Here is a 9937-nt window from a genome sequence, read left to right on the forward strand (position 1 = left end):
CTTTAGTGACAGGGACTACTTTATCTTTAGGTAAAGATGACAAAATTGACCTGTGGAGTTCCCCAAGGATCCATTCTGGGACCTCTTCTGTTATATTATGAAAAACAACAAAATGTTACCATAATTGTGCAGACGACACACACATTTATATAACCATGTCATTAGGGGACTATAATCGCATACAATCCCTGATTAAATGCATTGAACAAATCAGTGATGGATGTCCCAGAATTTTCCTCAATTAAACAAAGTTAAAACTGAAGTCATTGTTTTTGGTGCCAAGAAAGAACAATTCAACAATCTGCAATGTTAAAAACCACAAACCAAGTCAGAAATGTTGGTGTAGTCATGGACTCAGACCTGAATTTCAACAGCCACATTAAGACAATTACAAAGTCAGCCTACAATCACCGGAAGAATATATCAAGGATTAAAGGACTTTTGTCACAGCAGGATTTGGAAAAACCTATCCATCCTCACTAAGACAAAAAAAGTGGATCACATGACTCCAGTTCTAAGGTCTTTACACTGGCTTTCTGCCTGTCTAAGAATTGATTTTCAGTTATTACTGTTGGTTTATACAGCACTGAATGGTTTTAGGCCAATAAATACATTTCTGATCTTCCACTATGTTATGAACCATTTTGACGTCTCAGGTCATCTGGGACAAGTCTGTTTCTGTACCCAGAGTCAAAACTAAACATGATGGAGAAGCAGCGTTCATGTTTTTATACACCGTATATGTGGAACAACCTCCTTTGAGCCTTGCTCATAAATCAAGGCTGAAGACTTTTCTTTTTGTCGCTGCCTTTTATTGAATCAGATTTGACGCTTTTGATTAATATCTTGCACTAAATTGTAACTGTTTTGCTATCTTGTTTTAATTTTATATTTAGCTATTTTTTTGTACTTAAATATATTTTTATATTACCCAATGTATTTATGTTTTAAGTAAAGCACATTGAATTGCCTTGTTGAAATGTGCTATACAAATAAACTTGCCTTGCCTACCGGGCACTACATATGCAAAGCGTGAAATAACAAAAATCTATTCTCTATTGACTATAAATCAGAAATTGATTGTCTGTTACAAAACTTGCAGGATATGTTGAACCACGTGTGTGAAACTATTTTGAAATGACGTAAAAACGTTTGAACCCGCGAATGCTTATGGCTATATATTATTCATGCTAAAGCTGCCTTCAGATGATAAGAAATTTGCTTTTCACTCGGAGTGAGTTAGGGCGCAGAGCATAGTGCAGACACTTGCAGAAGTAAAGTGCATCACAGGTACACATCATCAAAAAGTGCACAAGGAAGCTAAGTTAACTTTATCAATGGATTTAGCTAAGTTTGTAAACTATATGCCTATTCAAAATGTGGCAGCCCCATCTGACTGATGACATTTTGCCATGTATTATTTTTCCTGGCGAGATTGGGGTAGGTTTTTAATGTATTATAAGTAGAGTATGTTTTTCTTCCATCACTCTGCCTCACCTGCTTGCATGTGTTGCTTCTGGCTACGTCACATACAGCTCTTATCTCCTTGGATGCGCTTTTGAAAGGTCAAAGTTGAAATTTTAATTTTGAATGCAGCACTTGGTGGCAATTTTGAGTGGTGTGCTACACCAAGGGCAGAGCTTTCAGTTGGGCGTCACCGCTCTCATCAACAGTTGGCCCTCTAACCTAAGTTATTATTTCCTTTCATGGATGGAGTAGAGAACCAAAAGAATGGAAAACATCACTGTCCTTCATCTCACAGACTGCACCATATATACAGCAGCTACATTGAATTTTATGGAAGTACAGTATATATAGATGCCACTTACTGTATGATGATTATCATGCCTGGACACAATGAGTTTGGGCTCCATGTCAATGAGATGGCTAAGCAGACTCTGGTTTGAGTATCAGGAAATCTCTGCGGTGCTCTCCTGTTTCCTCTGCTTGGGGATCTCTGCGACTTTAACATCATTATAACAAAACTGCAGAGACAAGGTGATGCAGGTAGCGAAGGTCGGGACAATGGTGGTGTTCATTTCCTTCCACTTACCTGCCTCAGAGTTTCATTGTTCTGTGACATATTAATATTTTTACATTAAAAGAAAGTGGGAAATGGGACGGTACCTAAATGGCTAAAATTGTTGGTGAGACCATTGTCTGATATCACTACTTTGGACTTGCTGGGGTGAAATTGAGGAGCTGAATCATGAAAGCACTGAGGGAAAAAACACATCAGCTTCAGTCAACTTTGCAGTTGGAGACTTTTACCCACTGACAATATATCTGGAATCTCCTCGTTCTCATCACCCATATTCACTTTCCACAGATGTATTCACACCCCATGTTTGCTGCAATGACCTATCGATCAAAACCCAGGCGTGTAGCCTTGATTTAATAAACCAGCCTATACAGTATAATAAGCAAACATACTGTATGTTTTTGGAATATGTATTTCTCTAGAGCAGTGCATGACACACTTCTTTTTTACAGCAGCTGTGATGAACCTTTTCTGTTGTTTGCCCTACACCATATTGGTTCGAGATGACAGAAAGGCAATAGTAAACTCAAATAACCACTCGTTACAACCAAGGTATACAGAATACCATCTCTCAACACAGATGGGCTACAGCAGCAGACAACCACACCGGGTGCCACTCCTGTCAGCTAAGAACAGGAAAATGAGGCTACAATTCGTACAGGTTCACCAAAATTGGACAATAGAAGATTAGGAAAACGTTGCCTGGTCTGATGAATCTCGATTTCAGCTACGACATTTACATGGCAGGGGCGGAATTTGGCGTTAACGACATGAAAGCATCCATCCTGCCTTATATCAGCAGTTCAGGCTGGTCATTGTGTAATGCTGGGACTATATATTTTCTTGGCACACTTTGGACCCCTTAGTGCTGATTGAGCATTGTTTAAACGCTACAGCCTTGTGTTGTTGCTGACCACGTACATCATTATATGACTACAGTGTACGCATCTTCTGATGGCACCATGTCAATAAGCTCAAATCATCAAACTGGTTTCTTGAACATGACAATGTGTTCACTGTACTCCAGTGGCCTTCAGAGTCACCAGATGTCAATCCAATAGAGCACATTTGGGATGCTATCATGTCAATATGGACCAAAGTCTCCGAGGAATGTTTCCAACACCTTGTTGAAAGTATGCCGCGAAGAATTAAGGCAGTTCTGAAGGTAAAAGGGGGTCCAACCTGGTATAAGTAAGGTGGTACCTAATAAAGTCACCAATTAGTATGTGTTTATCAAAAAATATAATACCGATCTGGACACCCATGAAGGCTGCTGTATGTCTCCATTAATAAAACACTTAAATGTCCTCATATCTGCTTACAACTACATTATAGTATGTTAAATGTATGTATACCGCGTATAAAAAACAAGGGGATTTAAAGTAAAGTGTTACCACCATATTATTTCCCAACTATAGGAATACCTCTGAATATGCATAATAGGATCTGTAGTTGATGCAGAATAAATAGCTTGGCAAATGACTGCAGAAATCATAGCCCTTGTTCTTGAAGCCCACTTTTGGCAACTCTTTGTGAAAATCATTTTTACATTAAACTTCATTCACACATGATTTACTGGTATTTTTCTTTTTTTCATCATTTCAGACAATAACCCAATTCTGTAGGTCTATTGAACTGGTGATGCATATAATTGAATTAGTTTTGAACGTCACAGTGAGGTATTTCAACACAGGGATTTCATCATGTCTCTATAGCTGGCACTCTTTCATAGAGCCAAGCTAAAAAACGTATTGTTTTGAATTACTAAAAGCTGCAAACACTGAACAGAAGGTTTTGAGTGTATTATGATGAAGAATTTCCAAATTTATGCTTAGAAATCGTCATAGTCCTGAAAAAGATGCACACCACAGTGCCTTCATCCCACATGGTTCAGTACCTAACATGAACAATATTTATTGTTCTCTGCAGTTGTTGCAAATGATCCACAGTTCAAACTGTCACTCCTTCTGGATAAGCAATAATCATACAGCGTCTTTTTTAGATGTAGCACAGTTATCTGCTACTCCTCCACAAGTCATTTTGAAGCATTAGTTGTATTGTCATAAACATGTAGCAACATAAGCCGTTAATTATTTTTATAATAAAAACTAATCATGTGCACAATTTTTCACTTTAAAATACTCTATAATGCCATAAAGCATGCATACAAGCATATTAAAGTTGACTGTAGTGCATTAATTAATGCACTGGATTGAATGTATGAGGTTTGTATTCATTTATATCCACCACAAGTTCACTTTGCTGGTAAATCTATCACAATATCACATGAGCGGCATAGCAGAACTCCTTTTCACAGCATATCTGCAGTCTGTTAATTCGCTATGTGTTGCATTACCATTTTCAATTCAGTCAAAGTAAACTCGATAATCAAAGCAATTAAAAACACAATCAGTTGTGTTTCCAAGTGCTATGTGGAAACTTGGCCTGGCAGCTCTTTGGGATTCTGGACCTTCTCTCCTGATGACCCCTCAAGGTGAACTCTTGTATGGCCGTTCATCCCATGAATACTAAATATGGCTGAATTAAACATTTTCTCTCTTCTCACTACTATTTAATCAGTTGTCTTACTGAGCTGTCTGTCTGGAGTAATCCCTCAGGCTCACCATCACACTGACTGGCATCATAAAGACGACTGGTACGCAGCTCTTAAGTATTCAAGCCATATCATTCCCACTGGTCCTTCCCCTCTTTTTGTATGCACTCTTTAACAGAACTTCTTTGTTTTATCCTTGCAATGTGCTATGTCACCCCTTGACCAATTCTCAAGTATGATTTATCTTTGTGATGTGCTTTAATACAGACAGAGATTTATATTAGGGTTTAGGAAGTGCTTGTGTGTCAGAGATTTATTTTTCTGATTATTTTTATGTGATTATTTCCTTCATTTCAAACATTTTCGAGAGAGAACATCAGGCACACCGTTTTCTTTAAACCACGCTGAAGTGTTTTTTCTGAAGATTGTTTAGGTGGATGTGGCGACAGCGGTGCTTACAGGAAACATGGAAACATGTCATCAGAAATGTCTTGTATAAGAAAGAGAAACTTAACTGTACGGCTACATTCTTAAACAAACCATGGGTAATAACAGTGGTCTCTGAAAATCACTGTGTATAATTAGAACATTTTTGGCTTTAGCGACCAATTTTGCACTCTCTGAATGCAACTTACAGAGCAGAAATGCCAACTTTAATTAATATTTAATATAAAATAAATGAGATTTTAAAGCAATTAACACAAGGTGAGTGTCACAAGATAACTAATTGTCCACATGTACAATATGCATACTATGTATGTGATAATTGATGCAATAGATAAAAGAACAGTACAAACATCAGAAAACAGTGCATTGAGCCAAAAGCACATGTTGTGTTACTGATGCTATTTTAAACCAGGGGCAATTAAACCTAATGTCGTCCTACAGTATGCCATTACTATACATCCTGAAAAACAGAATAAATCCAGAGGATGATAATGAGGCTGATACTAACACACGATGTCCACACACATCCAGAAAGCTTGCATCCTGCAGTTTCAGCAGTTTGTCGGAACCTTTTCAATACAATGTTTACACATTAATATTCTGTTTGCATTGGAGATTGTTTGTTATTTGCAAAGGAAATTCCCATAATAGAATACACAGGAGAAATAACATTATATTATGTTAATTAAATATGTAGTTATTGTATTGTAGTAATTGTTTTTTGATTGTACCTTAAACTCCATTCACTGTTGTTTTGTCCATAAAACAAATGATTAACCGTCTTCACTATTAATGACTTTAGGGCATCATCCAGTTGCGTAAACCTCACAATCATCTTCTTGTCACTTGTCACTTGTTATCAGTGGTGCAATCAGGAAGGTGGTAATAACAAATGACAAACAGGCTTTTAACTTTTTACTTCCCCAAAATGGTCTACTTATTTACTGGCTAATTATCCATTTAGCCACTAGCACGTCTCTTTCACATTCAACATATTTCCTGTTGGACCATACATCTTTTCCTGTGTTTCCATTAGATGTGCACATTAGCTGGAAATGACAGACCCCGCCAGGATAATTGGAAACTTGCATTTAAAAACACTTACAGAACTTTAATAGATTAAATGGCCAGGAACACCACTGAAAAAGCACCAAAATAATATATAAATACTAAATGTACAGCATGTCTTTTCACTCTAAAGAAAAATTCATCTCTGTTATCAAACAAATACGAAGATTTCCTATAGCTGTCATTTTATTTATCAGTCTCCCTCTCACTAATATTCCAACTTTAATTAAGTCTCTGGTGAGTTCCTTGGAAGAATCTCAAGTCCTCAAATCCAAACAGATGGCACGCTATTTATTGCACACCTTATGCCACAGGTACTAGCTTTTTTCCCCCAAAGACTATCCAAGACAAGGCTTCCCTTTATGTACTCTCCTGGGCCTGCATGATTCAAAATTCACCCAAACAATACAGAAAAGTTTGTTTTAATTAGATCTAAAAATATAATATAGAATAAATCAAATGGCAGACAATCACAGGGCAGGCTATTTAAAGATGCACCACAGAGAATGTGAGTCAATGTGGATGAATGAGTTTAAAATACACTGGGTAGCCCTATTTCAGTCATCAATCCAGGGGCCTGCATGTGGCCTGATTCAAACAGCAGAGCTGCTGCCTCACAAAGTGGAAGCCCTCATGCAGCAAACAAGGGAATTGTATCTGACTGTACACATTCATCTAGACTAATGGCATGGTGATGCATCCAGGGGGATACACAAGCTCATGTTCTTTGTTCCAGATCATTTGACTCCTTCTAACTTTCACTTGGTCCTGTCACAAGTGGAATTGTGAGTGATCTGTTTAATCTCTTCAAATATGATTAGGCAAAACACATCTCAAGATAATATCCTACAGCCCTCTGATTCAGCAGCGATACAGATGAGGCATGAATGTTGCAGCTATAAGTCAAAAGGGGCAACAGAAGGCTCAGCTGCGCTCCACCTGTATTAGCTTTAGAGGAAAATGCGCTGTTTGAACATATATAAATGTAAGAAAACATTTATTTTCCAGGAGTGTCCCTGCAATGCTAGTTTGCATCATCATGAGATTTTTTTTCTGCAATTACTCCCTTTTCCAAGGTAGCAGCTGTGTTGTAAACATGCAGTTATTTTACCCAATTCTCTGTTAGAATGAGCTGTCAATCAAAGACAAAACCATTTACATAAACAATGCAATGCCAGGCCTCTAAGGGCAAAGATAACAGACTCCCAACACAAAGTTCTGAAAAAGAAAAGGAGGATATTGAAAAACTGTGAATTTCATCTTCTACTGTCTGCTCTTCTCATCTTTGGGTGCAGAGCAACAATTACAAGTAAACTCTTCCAAAATATGTTTTCTGTTGCCTGACAGGCACTATGAAATATACTGCAATATTAAGAAAAAAATCCAAACAACTAATTTAGATAGATTTGTTTCCAGTTGGGAATGTTGTGATAGATTATCAGTAAATACAGTATTGACTCAAGCTTTGGAAGAATCATTGGGTTACATTACAGTGCCACTAACACCCATTAAAACTAATTAAAAACATGATCCAGAGGACAAACATTTCTTCATCACTTTGTTCTTTGAAATCCTTTTATCCTTTTACTTCTTCAGCAAATCACTTTTACATGCTCGGGTAGTGAAAACAAGTGGAATTACTGTTTTCCTGCATAAAACGTACTGTTAATCCAAAAGAAGGACCACTATTTGTGTCAGGGTTGGCGGGCTTTTCATGCACAGTCTTGCTAAGGCTCCTCCAGTTGTCACTAATCTACAGCAGAACTGTGGGATGAAAAGGAAAAAAATAACAGCCTGATCCAAGTTACTGTAAAAAAAAATAAAAAATAAAAACTGAACTTGTCTACCAGAGTCTCTATGTTGACACTAGCAAAGTCAAATAAAAAATAATAAAAAAGACAAATCTATTTAATTGTGCAGGTCTAGAAATACAACTGCAAGGACTATTAGCTCAAGAATTAATGTTCAAGATTGCAATATCAGAATTGTACTGTACACCTAATATGTTTAAGAGCAATAATGTTTTTTTAAGATATCAATTCATCCCTGAAGGATTTTGTCAGAGACTTCTGTTCTGCTATGATAAGAGCTTATTGTGAGCTGGGGGACTAATATGGACTCTGCCTACAGGGTACAGTGGGGATCAGTTTCTTCAGTTTAGTAAGACTTACAAGGCCTCCTCAGAGGTCATGCTGTGATTGTTACATTGCCCAGGGTATGGTTCTCACATTTCAAGGGTAAAGAGAAAATCCATTTTCCAACTCACTATTTACGATTGCACTTGCACACGAGTGTCCCCCCCTTCGATATCCAATTACTAAATTATGATGGATTCTTAGTATTATTTTCTGCAAGGCATTACTCAAGACAGTCTATCTCAATTTACATAGCTTAACGAAGCACTGAGCATTTAATAACGGGAAGGAGTGTGATAGTGGGAGCTGATGTTTATTTGAACTGGCTGGGCTTTTGGTGGTAATGATTATGAAGTGAGCATTGGGAACCGTCTCTGCAAGAGGAGAGGGGGAGTGAGGCGTTGTGTGAAGCAGGCAGATGGTTGGTCGGACAGTGTGTAGATAATGGCAGCATTGGTCTGCTGGGAAGCAACATTATGCTCAAGGTCAATGGGAGCTGAAGAATGGAGGATCATAATGAATCAGACCCGTGTCCTGGAACGAGATCTCCCTTTAAGGATATCGAGATATTTCACATGAGCCCAGTAATGTGCACACAGCTATTATATCCATTCTCAAATTTCCACAACTAAATTTGTATCACTGAAGCACTGATAATGGGCCTTAAAAGGTGCTTTTATTTTTCTATAGTGGCAGAGTTTACTGTACATTCAGTATCCAGATTACTACTAATTATAAGATACTATAACCAACATTTGCTTTAGTCAAATGAAAGTTTGATAAGGTGTAATTTTTATAATGCTTATATACAGGCCATTACGCTTTATGTCCATGCATTGTGCCTCGTGGATATAATGCACATTTGCGCACCATGTTTTTGGAATGGTTGCAACTTCCCATATGTTGCTAGTATTTTCATAAGCACACTACTACACAATTTTGTATAGACTGTATTTTTATGCATACTAATCCTCATCTATATACTGTATATTTATCTTGCAGTAATCTTTTTTTTTTAATAGTAATTAAGAATTTATACATTAGTGATGCATAGTCTTCTTTATTTCACACCATTACAAAGGCAATATCTGTATGTATTTTAACTCCACACTAGTTTCCACTCTGTCTCACTGGTCATCTATTCATTTATTCCACTTGTCCTTTTTCCTGTTAAATGCTTTTACTTTTTGCTTTATAATTTTCCCACAGGGGATCTTAAGTAATACTATTTCACTACCATTTAAAGCAGTCAGCTGCATCCTAACATCCTTGACCATAATGTCAAATCCCAAAGTAGTTTGCCTCCTGCTTTCCTAACCCAGTCTACTTACTCTCTCATGTTTGTTAAAAGAAGGGCAACCGCAGCCTGCTGGATTGACATCTGCGGATAGTTCCATGAATGCACCAAGTATATCGAACTCAGCTCCAGTGCGACAGGGAGAAATTTGGGGAGACTTAAGTCTTCCTTTTGTCCATCTGTGTTAATGCACAAATAATGAGCGGAGTTGAGCGCCTCGGGCAATCTTCCTGAGGAGCTTCATGTTTTTTTTAATCCTTCAACACTTTGCACATGTGGTCATAAAACTGGCTATCAGCATATGCCTCCTTTTTTATAAATGTAGATATGCAGACTGATAGTGACTGTTGGTAATAGTGCTCTAATTACTCGAGTGTATTTCAAAGTACAAACCT

Source organism: Micropterus salmoides, unplaced genomic scaffold (assembly GCF_014851395.1).
Source record: "Micropterus salmoides isolate LMB-PRFRI ecotype aquatic unplaced genomic scaffold, ASM1485139v1 Ms_hic_scaffold_3, whole genome shotgun sequence".
Classification (NCBI taxonomy): Eukaryota; Metazoa; Chordata; class Actinopteri; order Centrarchiformes; family Centrarchidae; genus Micropterus; species Micropterus salmoides.